The 18,229-nt window shown below is 37.0% G+C and overlaps 1 long non-coding RNA gene across 1 annotated transcript; it reads right to left on the bottom strand.

Moving 5' to 3' along the window:
* Positions 1-2,325: 2,325 nt before the first annotated feature.
* Positions 2,326-7,376, bottom strand: LOC116723550 (uncharacterized). Its single transcript, XR_004340005.1, has 3 exons — positions 7,093-7,376; positions 4,314-4,438; positions 2,326-2,817 (listed from the first exon to the last, which is right to left on the bottom strand). It is a non-coding gene; the product is annotated as an uncharacterized LOC116723550 (long non-coding RNA).
* Positions 7,377-18,229: the final 10,853 nt, after the last annotated feature.

Raw genomic sequence — 18,229 nt, 5'->3', positions numbered from 1 at the left:
CATGTAGGAAATTAACTCAATTTTTTTAGGATGGAGCTCAGTTTTCCTTTTTTCAGTGAGGGTACAAAGTATTTGATTAATACTGGTGATTTTTTTATTTGCAGAGAGGTTGGGTTGCATGTTTTAAATTATTATCATAAGGATTTTAATGTTTAGTTTTTTAAGTAATTTGGATAATCTTTTATATACTCTTTTGGCTCTTGCAGCTTCAGAATCCAGGATAGTTTCTTAACTGAACTTGAATCACCTTTTCAGGTGTTTTTCTTTGACTCTCCTCCATAAACAGACTCCATGCTTTGTGTCCGGACCAGATTCTGCTTGTTTCTGCAGATACTCCGATGCTCTTTGACTTCCCAGGATGTTTGAGCTGTAATAGACGGATTAAGTCTTTATTCCCGTCGTCCCTCGGGGGACAGATCTTCAGCTTCGATCTGTTTGTGTTTTTAGGATGACAGGAGATCATCCGGGATCAACGCCGTTCACGTTTCCTCTTCTTCCTCTTTGTTAGTATTTTCTTTTCAGTCTTTAACTCTTTGTCCTCTGAAACTGGTTCATTACTCTCTGCCTCATTAACAATCAGAGGTGATTCTTTTTTCCAAGAAAAAGGATTTTTTCATTTCCCTCCTGAAACCAGACAGCAAATAAACATCTTTTTATTGAATTTTGGCAGAAAACAATTAAAATAAACCAACATGCTGTGCAAGAGAGGTTGACCTGACAGTTACTTTTTTCACTTTATTTTCTGGTTAGTCTTGTTTATTGTTTCATGAGTGTAGCAGTCACCACAAAGATATTTCTGTGCGCAGCAGAGTGTGCTGCAGTTATTTAGTGTGCATTCTCTTGTTTGTGTCTAACTAGACCCGTGTGTGTGGTTCTGATCCAGTTTTTCCCCAGGACCTGCCTGGCATTGTGCTGCTTCCTGTCCTGGCAGACATTATGGGGACAAGTAATAGACGGGACGTGTGCGCAGAGACACACAGAAATACACACAATAGGTAGGTGTTTTCTCACAGGATTCACAGCTGTAGCTAGCTAACTAGCTAGGCAGCTAACTAGCTTGCTAATTAGCGAGCTAACTAGTGGGCTAGTTGGTTAGCTACTGTTGCTAAAGTAAAGAGAACCACTTTCAGCTGGAGCTAGAGATTTTGTAAAGAATAAAACCAATTTCAAGGATGTTTTTTATTTATTTGTCGGGATAGTGCACATTAATCACATTTATAATGTAAATGTGTGGCAGTTAGCTAAAACAAGCTAATTTCCTTCAGTAATCCCTTGGCAGATGTTTATTTGTTTATTTATTAGGATCCCCTTTAGTTTAGTGTCACTAATCTACCTGCCATCAAACTGGTTTGATGTTAAAATGACATTTTATGATATTAAAATATTGCAAAATTTGTCATTAAACAAACTACACATATAAACCTTGATTTAAGAAAATAGAATTGAATAAAACTAAGATTTCAGTGCTCTTTTAAAAGAAAGTGTTTTCTTTAAAACTCTAACTTACAAAGTTTGTCTTGGCACAGTTTGCAATTAATTTTATGTTACTTCATCCAAAGTATTTGGATGAAGTAACATACGACTGGTTTGAGTGTCTAACACTTTCCTGTAAACTGTGAAAGTCTTCTTCTCAAAAAGCTTCTCGTTTATTTTACTTTTCTTTCTCTTTTTTTTACCCTTCTGTTGTTTCCACCCTTCCTTTCTCATCTTAGTCATCTTCTTCTTGTTCTCTCATGGGGGTCTGCAAGCTTTAACAGTTAATTTAACTCTTTATTTCCTTCTGGTTTCTCTTTGCTAATCTTTTAGAGAGATTACATGAGATTACCAAGGATAAACACAGAGATTGACAACAGAGAAACCTCTAAAACTGAACCGTGCATTTTCTTCTTTTATGTCAAAACAAAAATCTTTTTTTTGTGTGTTTTTAAGTAAAGGACGTATAAATTTAGCTTAGCATTTTCAAGTAAATAAAAAAACTGTTAATGTATCACAAGTTTAGGGAAAACTATCAGAACTAATAAAACATTAGTTACTGTCTATAATTATATAAATATGATTCTCTGTAAATGTTTGTATTAAAATATCCAAATAAATGGGCAAAATGGATTTAAAGTTTTACCACTATATTTTGTGGTAATAATGTGAGAACTAAAGAACTATTTATTACTTATTATTTTAGGTAACTGTAATTGTGTGACTGTGTGTCACAGCAATTATAGTCCCACAAACACAAATACTGCTCTAGAAAAACATTCCCATTTGTAATATGCTTCTTTAGGACACCAGCCACTTAAAGGAATGTGATTTATATAATTAAACTGCATCTTGTAACTGCATTTAATCACATTGCTAAATTTATTAGTATTTATTGATACTTTTAAGTGAACAAACAGAAAAAACTGTAAAATTAACAATTTGTACAGTTTATGGGGGTTTGAAACATCATTAATTGGAATTTATTGTGGCAATCAGAATTATTATCATAATGAGAAATTTATCTCGATAAATGATAAACGATGCGGTAAATGCGGACCCTACAAATATATTTATATCATATCCCTCAATGTCTTTGTTTCCTCCCTCCAAGCTAATCTGCATCTCAGTGGTTGTTATCTTCATCTGTAATTATCCAGCACCGCTCCTCCTCTTCTTCGCCTGGTTGCCTTTGTGATCCCTGCAGCTCTGCGTCGTGCCGGATCGGTTTCGGGTCTTTGGATGAAGAGATCCAGGGGGTTGAGTGGGAGGTGAAAGGGGGGAGCGAGGGTCTGTGATCCCCTTCTGTGTGCATTATTCAGCCTTGTTTGCATGGATAAGCTGCTGTGGAGGAGAAAGTATAGAAAGAGAGAAAGAGAATGGGGGAGGAGTGTCACCAAAACTGAGAAATCGGGGCCTGGGATTGTTGGAAGTTTTAAAGATATTATCCGTCAACACAAACCCAGTGGTTCCTGTTTTTAAAGTTATTTTAATGTCCAAACATGGCAGCCGGCATCGGCATTTTCACCGCTGATTGTGGCGGCCGTTTATGATTGTTGATAAGGCCACAAAAGAACCAGACGCTGTTTGAGCCTGGTTTTGTGGTCAAACGTAAACGTTCACTCCGGCAGAACAAAAACAGATCGCAAGATAAGATGGAAATTCAATAAGTTAAAAAAAAATAATAATCTGATGAGGTTGGTTTGAACATACAAATAAAATAAACTCATTTACAATGAAGGGCAGTCAAAAGAATATAAATATTTGTTCCTTATTCAGTGTAGAAATATTTAAACTGAAGAACTGGACAATACGGCTGAAAACACGCCAAGATGTGTGTTCCGTATCAGTCGATATTGGCAATTATATTGATTAGGGTTTTTTTGTTTTAAGTATCTGAAATGTTACCAAACTGGTGGCGTGAACTTTCCTGTTTCATCCACAATTTTCTCAGTTTTTAATTTTTAAGCAGTTATGAGGGACAGCGGTGAAACTGCGCCAGTTGCTAAGCAACTATAAGTTACTCAACAGGTTGTTGCTAGGCAACCATAAATTACGCAATAAGTCGTTGCTATTGGTTAATTCTGAGTATCTTAGATTCTCCTACTGTTCATTAAATTTCTTAAATTTGATATCTTATTAATCAGATTTCTTCTGAACTATTTTTTCTGAATTGTGTTTTGAATATTTATGCAAATATTGTGGAAACTAAACCCCCCCAAAAACAAATAAATATCCAACATGGCCGCCACGCAGCAGCAGGAACTATTTGTGAAAACCTGCTGATGGTTTGTGTTTTATTAAACAAGTCATACACACAGATGAGAACATATTCTAACAAATATGCTGCTTTTATGTTAAAGTTAATAAAATGCAAACATATGTTTCTCTTTGTACTAATTTCTAATGCTAATAAAAGTTAGCCTGGTCAAACAGAGTCACATCTGTTGTGGCCCGTAAAGTTGATTCTGATTCTAAATCTGATTCTTGTTGAAATCTTTTTTTACGTAAATTTGAATGTGGGAATATGTTTGGAAAGCAACAAACATTTGGACATTGTTCTTCTTTCTGACAAGGAATGTAGCAATCAGCTCCATTAAACCCCTCTGTGGTTTTAAGCATGAGGGTAACCACTATAATTACTTTGAATCATATGATGCCGATTACACAATTGTACATTTGTTTAGGGGAAAAAACCCACAGCGTTCAGAAATTCCTTTTTTATAGTACAAACTTTGGAAAATCTGCTTCAAAGTACAACAGGAGCAGATTGAGCAGCTATAGGAGCCGGAGTGTCTGAACATGGAGCTCAGAAGGCCGGCATAACGAAGTGTTTTTACCTCTGTCAGTGCTTTAAAATAACATGAGCAGTTCAAACGGTGCGGAGGAGATGCTGAGGAGCGTCATGGCTGGAGGTTACAGCAGAAAATCCCAGAGGAAGACGTTTTGATTCTGGCGGTTTGAGCTGAACATGAATATAAAGGAGAGATCAGTCATCTGTGATGAAGTTTCCGTTGTTTGGAAAATGGCTTGATGAAATTTAAATTTCCAACACTGAGCCCTGCAGGCATGTGGAGAGACTAAAGAACGGATCTTAAATCAACCAACAGCACTCTGTTGTTTATTATAAAGGTTCTATTCTCTTTTCTAAATACTGCGGTTACAAACTAAAGACAGCTTCTGCCATTTGGTTCTATCTTACCTGTAAACCAACTCTTTTGTACCTGAATTATTGTGTACTAGTTTTTCCTTTATAGTTAAAGGGGATCCGTTATGCAACATTCACATTTTGTACGTTTTCATTCTTCCATTTGGGTCTCAGCTGCTTCTGAAAACAATCCAAGCACTTAAAAAAAACACTGAGCTGTTTTTAGGGCAAAAAGTTCTACAAATAAACTGTAAGCTGTTTAAAAAATCTCAAATTCAACAGACACTGCGCCGTTACTTAGCAACCCAAGCTGACCTTCAGCACATTTTAATCAGCTGGTTTTACCGCTGTACGGACTGTATAGTGGCTGCTAGAAAAGACAAGTGTTTTGTTGTTGACTGAAAACACTTGCTGGATTCTTGTTGGTTGAGCATGAGGCTCCACTTCTGCTTTTCAAAGTCATAGACAGAAAAAAAGTGATGCCATCTCACTCCACATGTTCTTCCATTGTTTCTGTCGTCTTTATCTGTGTGTCCATTACAGATGTGTGCAAAACTTTGTCAGTATTCTGCTAATGTAAAAAAAAACCACAATTTCACAATTGAGTTGTTTCTGTTAAATACGAAAGACAATTTGAATCAAATGTGAATAAATTTGTTCACACGATAAATCATTAAAAACATGCCGCACCATCATCGTCCAGCCACTTCCTGTCATCTTCTTCGTTGTGTCCGCCAGTAGTAACATCTGGTTGTTGATCACGTGATTTCTGTGACGCGAAATGCACTAAGACAAAAAACAATCTCTTTGTAGCTAGTGCGAAAAAATTTTATATTAAAAACTGTGACTTTATTTTTTTGAATTGGTGCGTTTCCACTAAGCAACACACCAAATCACATCCAATTGCACAGGTTGGATTTCTGAAATCCAATTTGTGCAATTATACGGCCAACTAAGTGGATTCTCTCAGGATCTCTGCTGAACTTTTGACAGCAGAGATCTGTGTGTTTGAACTAACTGCAAACACACATCTTGCAGGTACGAGCATCATGTGATAAATCCTTCCCTGAAGGCGAACTGTAAAGGAAGGGAGTGGTGGTCAGATGAAAAGTTTACTCTCTTGTACAACCAGTTTCTCACTTTGTTGTATAAAATCCTCCCCGAAGGTGAAGCCGTAAACCCATCAGTCAGTTCCCACCAAATAACTCGGCAGATTTCAGCTTTATTTCACACCTTAGCTAGCTGATCCCAGTGGCTGCTAGCCGCTGAATGAATAAATTACACTCTGCCTTTTATCCTTAGCAGGAGCATCTGATTCATCTTTCTGCCCCTGAAGAAAAACTTGCGCTCATTCACATGATCCTCATCTCCTTCCAGAGAAAGCTGTGATTAGAGAGAACGAGAAGGCAAGAGGTTTTTACACTTTCATCTGAAATCTGTTGGAGAGATGAGTTACAACTGGAAAAATGGTTTTCAATGAGCGAGATGAATAAATATCAAGATCCAGGGTAGAAGAGAGAGAAAGAGGAGATTTATAAAGCAAATGATGAAAGAAAACCACAAAAAATGGATGTGAGGAGAGGATTTTATATTGTTGATCAGGGAAAACATCCTTCTAACACTAAAACAGATTAATGTTTTATATTAGCTCATACTGAAAATTAATGACATTTGTTTGAGGTTGCGCAAGAAGATTTTATCTTTGGGTGATTCTGGCATCTTCACAGATTGATAGATTTATTGTTTGGTTGCTTTATGTCAAAATAAAATTAAACTAAGATGGTTCTATATTAAGCTAAGGTAGGTAAAGCTATAAGCTAAGCTAAAATTAGCAAGGATGAAATAAGTCAGAATTAATATAAACTAATTAGCAGAGACTAGCATAAAAGTTAGCTAAGCTGAACTTCATTAGAATAAGAAAGGCTTCAGGTTTTAACAAGGTAAACTAAAGCCTCTGTTTAGGCTAGCATAAACAGAGGCCTTAGTTAGCTAGCTATGCTAGCTAACTAAGGCTAGCATAGCCTTAACAAAGGCTAGCATAGCTGGGATGAACTTCATTAAACTAAGATAGACAGCAGCTGCTAAGCTATGCTAAGGTACACAAAACTGAGCTAAAATAAGATAAGCTAGGCTTGGTGAACAAACATAACCAGAGCTAAAATTGGGCAAGCTAAATTTAAATAAACACCAGAGAACTATTGGTTAATTGAAAGACTAAACATGATTCTGAGTATCTTAAATACTCATACTATCCATTATATTTAATCAAATTTCTTGTTAACTGATTTTATTAATTTTGTTTTGAAGATTTATGTAAATTTAGTGGATAGCGAGCTTCTAGAAAACCCCACAATGTGCCACTTTTACACCAGATGAATGTAAATTGTAAATTGGGGCCTAATTATATGATCTCCACATCAGCATTTAGCCAAACGAACAAAAGGAAACAATGCAAAATATATTTTCATTACCTTTACTACCTCTTCAGTTCTGGGTAAGGGGGCCTGGTGAGCCCAACAAAGGTCTGAGGAATGTCTCCTCCTCAGTCCAGACAGCCTGAGGAATGTGGAGGAGGCGCTGCTCAACTCAATGAAAAGAAAAGATAGAAACGAGGAGGAATCCTGTGTTTGGGCTCACTTCATGCCCGCAGCGTCAGCTCCTGCGGTCGCAGCGTGAGAAACAACAAAGCAACCAGAGGAGCGGAGTGTTCCTCCATCTTAAGACCCCATACGCTCCGTCGCTAATCATAGGAATGACAGGAATGGAGAGACTTTTAAAGGAGACGCCAGATTGATAACCTGTACGATGTGAGACAGAACTAACACTTAGAAAACGTTCAGGAAAGTACAGGAGAGGATTAGGGCCAAAAAAAATTAAGAATTATGACTTTTTTTCAAATTTCAGAGAAAAAAACAATCTGAATTCTGAGATTAAAGTCAAAATTATGAAAAAAATCTGAATTTTGACCTTTTGTCTCCAAATTTGGACTTTAAAAAAAATCAGACTTTTTTTCAGAGATCTTTTTTTCAGAAATTGGAGAAATTTTTCCGAATTTCAGAAGTCGCAATTGTCAGTAAAAAACAAAAGTCAGAATTTGGAGACTGAAAGTCCAAAGTGTGACACAAAATAATTCATAATTCTGACATTTTTCTCAGAATTTGGAGATTCAAGTTGTAATTGTTAGTAAAAAATTGTCAGAATTTGGAGACAAAAAGTGAGAATTCTGAAAAAAATTCAGAATTTTGACTGTGTCTCCAAATTTTGACTTTTTTAACTAAAATAACTGTTTACAGCAGCGTCATTTCAAAGGCCGATTGTTGAATAATTTCAAGATTTTTATGCATTTTGCTTTAAAATATAAAATTTCTACGACGGCGTCGTAGGGTCATAAAAAAAGGAGTAAATTTCTGCCAAAAAACATGAGCTTCAAAAGTCGAAAACTTGCTAGAAAAAAACAAATAAGATTGAAATCAAATCAATCTAAGAAATTTTCTAGAAATAATCATTTGTTTAGTTTGAAAAATCAAAGACTTTCCACTTTTTCTAGAAAATGTTTGGGATTATTGCCAAAACATCAGATTTTTGTCGGAAACGTACTTTTTTTCTTTCTATTTACGCCGTATTATGTTTCTACTTAATTTCACTCTATCCATTTATTTGTCCACTTTCTTCTGACCTCTTGTAGAAAATATCCCACCTTGCCTTTCTCTTACTGAGAGGTTGTTCAAATATTTGAGCTGATCAATAATCAGTGTGGCTTCTCTTCACAATGCTATCACCGACCTGTTTGTGTTTCATGCTATCAGCGGTTTAACAGGCATTGTGTTTCTGTTCCTTTAATGTCGCCCAATCAATCTGCGCAAACATGGATCCTGGAGTCAACCGAGTTACATTTTATTCACATTCTGGAGAAAAAACATCTCAAACGAAGACGTTAAACACACAGAGGCGACTTTAGTGGAGGTTTTCACCTGTTTTTCCGAAGCAGAGCTGGGATCTTCCTTTCCCATGGAGATAAGCGTCTTTCCAGCTCCAACGTTTATGTTTAGCTGAGAAATAATCAGAAGATATGAGTAGGAGGAGGCGATAAAGACGCACAGAGATGGGAATGTCGCGGTCAGCGGGGCAAACGCGTGTTCATCCCACACAGTGAACAGGTCAGGTATTTACTGCCGGATCCTCAGACGGCTTTATTTGTCTCACAAACGTTTCTGAAGCTGAAGGGATCCAACGAGGCTTCAGGCACGTTCTAGAAAGGAAAGAAATGTATCAGTAAAGGAAACATTTATATCCTTTACTGATGGGATATAAATGATGTCACCCTGTTGTTTGTTTCTGTACTCCAAAAACTCAAAATCTTACCAAGTATTTTTTAGTTTCTAGTCCAAATATCTTATTACAATTAAAACAGGACCAAACTAACTTTTCAGCAACATAAATGTGATTTTTTTATGTAAATATTTCCTTAATATTGATGAAAAAATGCTAGTTTACTGGTAAAATATTCTACTCATATCCCAATCAACTGGCGCTGCGCTGTTACCTAGCAACCCCAGCCCAGCCCGTCGCCTAGCAACTCAGTTCGAGTTCTACTGGCAGATTATTTCATTTATAACAAAACATTTTTCTGATGTTGTAATTTAAATAATCTTCCAATACTTTTTCAACAATATTACTGACTTAAATTAGTTTATTTTTCGGCTTTGAGTGGGAATACTTGCATTAATATGTCACTGTTATTGTTATATTAGTTGGAAAATTGTCTCAAAATGACAATGTTATTATTTATTGCAATAATTTCCGGGACAATTTACTATCCAGCAACATTTGTTATTGTTACACACAGTCGCAGCCATTGAGTTACCTAAAACATAAGCAATAAATAGTTCTTATCGTCATTTTTATCATTTTCAAAGTAGTACCAGAAAATATTGCTATAAACCTTTTAAGTCCACATATCCCAGTCATAATGTAAATGTAGCTTTTGTGAGACAAAAGCAGACTAAACATTGATTTTTAGGTTCTAAACTGCTCTGAATTTAATCATGTAGCTGTTTATTTACTGCTGAAGGCAACAGTTTGACTTCCTGCTTATTTTTGCCCAGAATATATAATTCAACTGGCACATAAAAGATACTCCTTCAACCTTAAAATGATGCAGAAAATCCTGAGTTTTGCTCACTTCTAAATAAAATTCAGATCAAAGTTTAACAGTTTAAAAAGGAAATAATCTTTTAAACGTCCAGCCTGTTTGTGTGAGGGGCGTGTCCGTCTGCTCTAACAGCATCCATTACAGTTTTAGTGACTGAAAGCCATAAAAGCCATAAAATCCTCTGCTGCCGCTTTACGGCTGAGCCTGGGGAGCTTTGGAGGCTGTAAAAAAAACACACTGACCACATTCACACCCCTGAGACCTTCTGCAGCAAAACAGGAACACAGTGAGCGCTTACCAGCACTTTCTCTGCAGGGTCCGTTCACCTGGACATGAAATACACACATTAGCGTTCCTTGAACAGGTTAGGATAGATCTGTGGCCTATACAAAACATGGTCATTAATCTTTTTACACAAAATAATTTTTTGACAATGAGATTTTAGCTCTTTCAGGGACTCTTGTCATTTTAAATCCAAATAAGCTGCTGCTGGCCACGCCCCCAAAACTCAACGTTTACACTCGCACATGAAAATGGCTGCTAACAGATGAGCGATTATACAACCTTACGTCTGTGAAAGGCACAAGCGGAGCCTCCTGCACAATCAACAAGAATTCAGCAAGTGGTTTCTGGATGGTAAGTCAACAACTAAACACTTGTCTTCTCCAGCAGCCGTCCAGTAAAACCGGCTGACCAAACATGCTGGAGCTCAGCTTGGGTTGCTAGGTAACGGTTCAGTGCTTTCGAATGTGATTTAATCAGGAGGTTTTTGAAACGACTCACTTTCCAGACACCAAAAAACATAAACTTATTGCCAAAAAAACAGCTGTGTGGATGTTTCTAGGAGTAGAAACGCAAAGGGAAGAACAAAAACGTGAAAAATTAGAATTTTGCATAATACGTCCCCTTTAAGCATTTGTACTACAAATGTTGAAGGTGTCTTGTTTAAGACACCAAAAACTCTATAACTTATAGTTTATAGATTTTAATTTAGATTTTTTTATATTTACTGGTGTTTTTTCTTTTACTGCAATTACAAAATTGTGGGGTTTTTTTGGCATTAGCAGAATATCAACAAAGTTTTGCGCACATTTGTAATGGAGACGCATCTAATGTGTAAATTTTACTGCCATAACCTGGTCAGATTAAATATTTAAGATGTTTTCCCACCTGGTTGTCCGACAGATTCGGTTTGATTTACAACCAAAGTTGCAATATTTGTTCCATTTTCACTGGGCTGAAACGACCCGAACCCGTTGAAAAACCTGCTGTTTCCAGCAACTGGCTATGAGATTTAAATACTTTCACACTGGGCCAGAAGTATTTCCTTTTTTCCCTTAGTAAATTAAAATAATAGTTTAAAATATGCTAATATAACAAGAGGTTCAGTGATCTGTGGTTAATTCACAACCAAACTTCCTCTGTAGCGCCTGACTGGGAGTTTCTAATCCATTAAATTATCGTTTAGTAGATTTCTAATCATCAGTTTGACCTTAAAAACATTTTGAAAAAGGAGAATATAATAGGAAAAACGACACCGTGGCTTTAAATTAAAGAAGCAGCTGAATGAATTCTTCCAAAGAGTTTCAGCTTCACTGAGTTTCTCCTCCCACTGCTAAATATCCCCGTTCCTCCCACTGGAATCTGCCCAGTTTCCAACTGGTTTAGTGTCCTCTTCCTCCCTGCAGGGGGACCAGGTGGGAACGAGGCCCGCCGCCGCTCCCAGCGCCGCCACACTTTCTCCCTGCTTTTGAGAGGCGGCTGCATGCAGCTTTTCTCAGGATTGTTGCTTTTTTTTTATGTCGCATGTTCCCAGAAACTCACACGGAGAAAACAGCTGCCTCCCAGGAGTAATCAGGACGTTTACGGACAGATTCAGGCCCTTTTCTGACAACTAAACCGGAAAACACTTTTAGAAACAACCTTATGTCTAGGGCTGCTGTAAACTTTAGTAATCGAGTATTCTATGGATTATTCTTATGATTAATCGAGTAATTAAAAAAAATAATTTATAACAATATCAATTAACTACACAAAACGATTGTTTTTATAGATTTAATTTACAGTGTCAAACTAAAATCATGCGCAGCTCTGAGAACGATCTGGACATTTACTGAGGCTCACATGGTGTTTGGTCAAACATGGTGGGTTTGATGGGAGTTTGCTGCTGGTTTCCACAGCTTGGTGAATTTTACCACTTTATTCATGCTCAGCTCCAACCAGTTCATTTCATTTGGCTTATTAATTTTATCAGTTAATGTCATTTTATTTTTCATTCACTGATGTTTTTGTATGATGATGTTTAATTATTTCTTCTTATGTCATTAATTTAGCTAAATGTTACCCGTTCCCACATCAATATGTGTATTGAGAAAACAAAGACGGTTACAAAATGTTACAAATGTTTTTTCCCACTCTCTTTTTGTTCGACTAAAGAAGCTAAATTAATTTTCCAATATATATTTATTGAAAAAAGTTTGCAAAAGATAATCATATATGAGATAAAAACAAGTGAATCATAGACTATTTTGAATGTAAACAAGTATATAAAGTCAGATATTTGGTCGTGGAGTGATGTCACACCACCAACAAAGGGAAACGCTGTGATGTCACCAGCTGACATCACATCACTTCTCATTGCTTGCAGTATCACTGATCAGTTCAGAAGCTTTTTCAAATCGATCGTTCAGGATCAACACATTTTATCGAATGCAATTAAGGGAAAATGTCTCAAGAGACGAGATACTACAGCAGAATGATGGGACCGCCTGTGAGAAGGGAAATCCACCAAAATTCACCGGCCAGGGGCCCGGCTGTGCACCCGCATGTCTTACACGGGGAAATCCAAAGACTGCGCTGGATTCTGCAAATGGAGAGATCCCGAAGGTTTGAAGACAACCAAAGGCTGGCCCTCCTGAAAGCAGAGCTGGAAGAGACGAATGTCCAGTTAAAAAGACAGAAAGCTCTCAAAAAAATGTTTATCAACAGGGGCAACGAGACAAAGAGGGAACTCGAGAGAGTAGAGAGGTTTAGTGATCCAGGAGTCCTCAACGCCGCCATCCTTGCTGCCCAGGTTCACGACCAGGTGAAACACAAGAACAAGAAGGTGCTGCAAAAAGACTTTGAGGAATTAAAGGTGGCCCACCTCCTCAGCCACGAAGCATTATCGTTACAAGTCCAGGCTGAAAAAGACAAAAGTAAAGTCCTCCAAGAAGAACTGGACAAAGTCCAGACTTCCTACCAGGAGCTTTGCTCTAAGCATGAAGCCGACGAGGCCGAGACGCAAACGTTGTGTGAGGAGCAACAGATCCTTGAGGATCTGAGAGCTGAAAAGGACGAAATGTTTCAGAAAGTGTCAGAAGAGATCGCATTTCTCCAAAACAGCTTCCAGGAAGAATTAGACCAGATCAAACTTTCACACAGAGAACTGGACTGTAGGTGTGACAAAGATGCTTCTGGACTGAAACAAAACATGGAAACACATCAGCAGGAGGTGAGATTTGAGAAAGACGCAGATTTGGGAAAAGCAACTGAGAATCTACAACTCAACAACCTGACAGCTGAGAAGAAAGATCTCCTTCAAAGGATGGCAGAAGAGATCACAGTTTTGCAAAAGAGGGAGAAAGAAATGCAAAATGAACTAAACCAGGTTCAGGTTTTATACCAACAACTGAAAAGTAAATATGAAACGGATGTTACTGAGTTACAACAGCAGGCTGAAACATATTGTCAGAAGATAAAGTTCAAGAAAATCGCTAATTCAAAGAGAGCAAAGCTTATCCACGATCTGCGCGCTGAGCTGGACGATCTGGCCCAGGAGGTCACACGTCTGGAAAATGTAGGGAAACAGAATCTGAACGAACTCGATCGGGTTAAAGTTTTATACCAAGAAAAGACCTCCACGTATGAAAAAGATGTTTCCGAACTGAAAAACCAAGTAGAAACATATCGGGAAGAGGCAGATCGTGAGAGAAAAGCCAGTTTGGAGAGAGCAGAGAAGGACCTCCAGCAAATCAACACCCTGAGAGCTGAGAAGGAACATCTCTGTGAAAAAATGTCCAACCGGGTCCAGATTCTGGAGCAGAATTTCAACAGGATCGCTAAACATTTGAAATGCAATATGGGCCAGTGTGAAACAAACTGTTCCGCACTGCAGCAGCAGGTGGAAAAACTACAGCTGCAAATAGTTCAGGAGAAGAAAGCTCACTTGGAGAAATCAAAGCAGGACGTGGCGCTGCTGAACGAGGTGAGAGCTGTGAATGCTGCCCTGCAAGAAAACACAACAAAAGAAATCAAATTCCTGAAAGATAAGGAAAAGGCTGCGGTGACTGAGTTAGAGAAGGTTAAAGGTTTATACCAGGAGCTGAGTTACAGGTATGAAATGGATGTTGCTGCACTCAAACAACAGGCAGGAAAATATCAGCAGATTAGTCATTAGGAAAATGTTCATTTGGAAAAAGCAAGTGAAGATCTGCAGCTTTCCATCACTGAGAGCTGAGGAAGAAGATCTCCAACAAAACGAGATGCTAAGTCAAGAGAAAATTTAAAATGGGACGTTTTCCCCCCATTAACCAACTAGAAAACAGATCCCTTCCTGACCCAATTCAAAAATCATTCGAAGAAGAATTTGAATAATAAAAAAAAGTGGGCAGCGCTGGTTAGCAGTGCAGCTTCACAGAGAGGAGTTGCTGTGGAGTTGCCATGTTCTCCTCGTGCTACCGTGGGTTTTCCCCGGGTTCTCCGGTTAGCCCACACATCTAGAAACATGTAGGTCAGGTCAGTTGGTCAATGTAAATCGCCCCCAAAAAAAGAGTTCAAGAAACTGCAAGAGTTGCTTGAAAAAAGATCAACTAAAAGTCGTGTGTGGCGATAAATCTAAGACTATTTCCTCATGTTAAAAAACAAAAAATATATACAACGCTGTCTTCCTCTTTCTCGTTCTCTCTCTCTTAAATAATTAATGTTACTTTATATCTATATATCTATCTATATATATATATATCTATCTAGATATATAGATATATATATATATACAGTATATATATATATATATACTGTATATGTATATTTCTATATACATATATATAGAAATATATATATAATTATATATAATTTTATATATCTATATAGATATAGATATATATTTCTATATCTATATACAGTATATATATGTGTATATATAATTATACATATATATAATTTGTTTATGCAACTGTACCTCTTTGAAAAGCAGTAGATCCTCCTGCATGACCAAAAAGAATGCAGCAAGTGTTTTCAATCAACATCAAAACATTTGTCTTTTCCAGCAGCCATTGCATACAGTGGTAAAACCTGCTGACCAAATGTGGTGGAGCTCTGCTGGGGTAGCTACGTAACGGCAGAACTCCACTGTGGTTGCCAGGTAATGGCACAACTCCACTGTGGTTGCCAGGTAATGGCACAACTCCACTGTGGTTGCCAGGTAACGGCAGAACTCCACTAGGGTTGCCAGGTAATGGCACAACTCCACTGTGGTTGCCAGGTAACGGCAGAACTCCACTGGGGTTGCTAGGTAACAGCAGAACTCCACTAGGGTTGCCAGGGCTTCGATGGGGTAGCTAGGTAACGGCAGAACTCTACTGTGGTTGCCAGGTAACAGCAGAACTCCACTAGGGTTGCCAGGGCTTTGGTGGGGTTGCTAGGTAACGGCAGAACTCTACTGTGGTTGCCAGGTAACAGCAGAACTCCACTAGGGTTGCCAGGTAACGGGCCGGGCTTTACTGGGATTGCTAGGTGAGGGACAGTGCCTGATTTGTGACATTACATTTGGAAACGGCTCATTTTCCAGCCGTCCAAAACCATTACCTCATATCACAAAAACATCTGGGTGTTTTTTTATGTGCCTGGTTTCTGGAAGCAGTAGAAACTCAAGTGGAAGTACAAAAACAATTTTTTCATTAATATTTAAAAAATTATTGGTCAAACAAGCTCCTGTATTTTGCTAAAAAGTTACTTTTAAGTTATTTTTGTCTTATTTCAAGTGGACTAAAATATTTGCATCAGAAACTAGACAAAAATTCTTGGTAAGATTTTATCTGTTTGCAGTGAAAGTACAAGAACTCATCCTCTTCCATATATATTTTTGCTTGCTGGAATATTTAATAAAAATCTGGCAGCAGAACTGGGAGTTTTTTAAATCAATATAAAAGAATTATTGACTTAAAACAAACCCCTACATCATGCTGAAAAGTTGCTTTGGTGAGTTGCTGGGTTTTGAAAAGCAGCAGAGACTCAAATGGAAGTAAAAAAAACAACTTTTTCATCAGTAATCATGAATTATTAGCTTAAAACAACCTCTTATATCTTAATATATTATTGCTGAAATGTTACTTTTAAGTTATTTTTGTCTTTATTCATCAGAAACAAAACTTTTCCTGGTAACATTTTGTTTTTTCAGTGAAGGCACCTCAACTCTTTCTCTACTCTAAATATTGTTTGATCGTTTGGATGATGAATAAATAAGTTAATGAGGATTTCTCAGACTCTTTTCTCTGGACACGCTGCAGGCCCGTTTACGGTGGGACGTCCTGTCTGTCTGGACCCGAACACACAAACCGCCCAATAGGTGCTGCAGTGTTTGCTCTGCACTGGAAACACTCTCCAACTATCAAGTTTTTCTTTCCTTTCTTGCTTTGTTAGGCTCGGGGTGAAAGTTCAGTGGTGGAAAAAAGGGCCGGGGTCACGCGGATCGATTTGGCCCAGTGACACCGGCCCGGCCCGGGGGGGGTGGTATTTGGAGGAGAATGACCTCTCAGACACTGTTGCATTTTCGCAGGGGGGATCGGGTTACCCGACCGGGAGCTAACGGGCTTCCGACCCGCTCAGAGCTGCAGGAAGGTCAGGAGGCTGGAAAAGTCCTGACTGGTTATCGGCTCACCTGCAGATACAGTCAAATTATTCATTTTTGATCATTAAATGCCTAAATTAATCCAATTAAATAAAAAAAAAACTGAATATAAACTGTTAAGTTTACATTTTGATTAGCAGTTTAGCTTCAGATCATTTGTTATTTAGGGATAATTCTCTTGGATCGTTTTAAAATAAATTCTGTTTCATTTTTTTATTTCATCTACACTGAAAAAAGAAAACAAGTGATCCAACTGTTAAAAAAAAGAGTTAATTTGGTACAAGTAATCAAATTAAGTTTGACAAACTTAATTCAGTATGCAACAAATTATTCAATCTCAGCTGATATTAGTCGTTTTTTTAACATTTTATCTGTTCAGTTTGTAAAACTGGGCCGATATGAAAAACTATATTGATTTTTATTTTGTTGCTTTTTCCCAGAAGTGTTGAAACAGTAGAGAAATAAATATATACCGTACATATAATGTCAGTAAATATCATTATTGACTGTAGCAGCAATATTAATATCGATATCAGCACAAATTTCTTGTATCACTGCATCCCTACAAATTAACTTTTTTAAATGTTGGATCTCGATTTTCTTTTTTTCAGTGTAAATAAAGTCAAAATCAGGCAAAATGAAACAAAAATCATCTAAATTGTACCAAGAGCAAGAAACAAGAAATAAATCTGATGCAATCTTTGCATCTTTCTTGATCAATATTAATAGAATTGATCAAAAGGTTAATAGTTTTACTTCAACAAACAAATTATACATGTACTGTAAAATCAGAAAATCTTATTGAGTATTTTAGATCTAGTTTTTAGTGCCAATATCTTAGTACACTTGAAATAAGACGAGACTAACTTAAAAGTTATTTTTCAGAAAGCTACATAAGGAGCTTATTTTACTGCAATTATTCTTGAATATTTATTTTTTAAAAATACTAGTTGTGCTTGCAGAATATTTCACTTAAAACAAGATATATTTCCGATCTCATATAAGTGAAATATTCTGTGAATATTTATGAAGTATTTACTTAAAACAAGCCCTAAAAAGTTACGTATAAGTTTTTGTCTTATTTTAACTGTGCTGAGATATTCGTACAAGAGACTAGACCAAATATACTTGGTAAGGTTTTGTGTTCTTACAGTGTAATGTAATGTTTGTGTAGATTGAGAGCCCAGATATAGTTTTTTAAAAAGCACTGTAAACCAAATTAATCAACAAATTCACCAAAGTGTCACAAACAGAACCTCCTGTACCGAAGAAGAACCTGAATTTAACCCGTTTCAGTAAAAAAGCTGGTTTTTAAAATGTTTTTATTATAGTTTTGAATTTGTTTGAATCACATTAATAACCAGACAGGCAGAATAAATAACTGTATTTACAAGATGGCTTTTCAATTTGATTTAGTTCAGTTTCTACAGTAACATCCGAACTATAGGAGATGTTTTGTTTCCATCTTATTAAAAAGTTCAAAACATAAATATAAGTTTACATAAACATTTTTTAGAGATGGATTCCAGTGAAAAATATCCGTATAGTGGATTTAGTTTTATGTAAGCAA

The sequence above is a fragment of the Xiphophorus hellerii genome, chromosome 7, assembly GCF_003331165.1.
Source record: "Xiphophorus hellerii strain 12219 chromosome 7, Xiphophorus_hellerii-4.1, whole genome shotgun sequence".
Lineage (NCBI taxonomy): Eukaryota > Metazoa > Chordata > Actinopteri > Cyprinodontiformes > Poeciliidae > Xiphophorus > Xiphophorus hellerii.
This window is presented reverse-complemented; position numbering and strand designations above follow the sequence as displayed.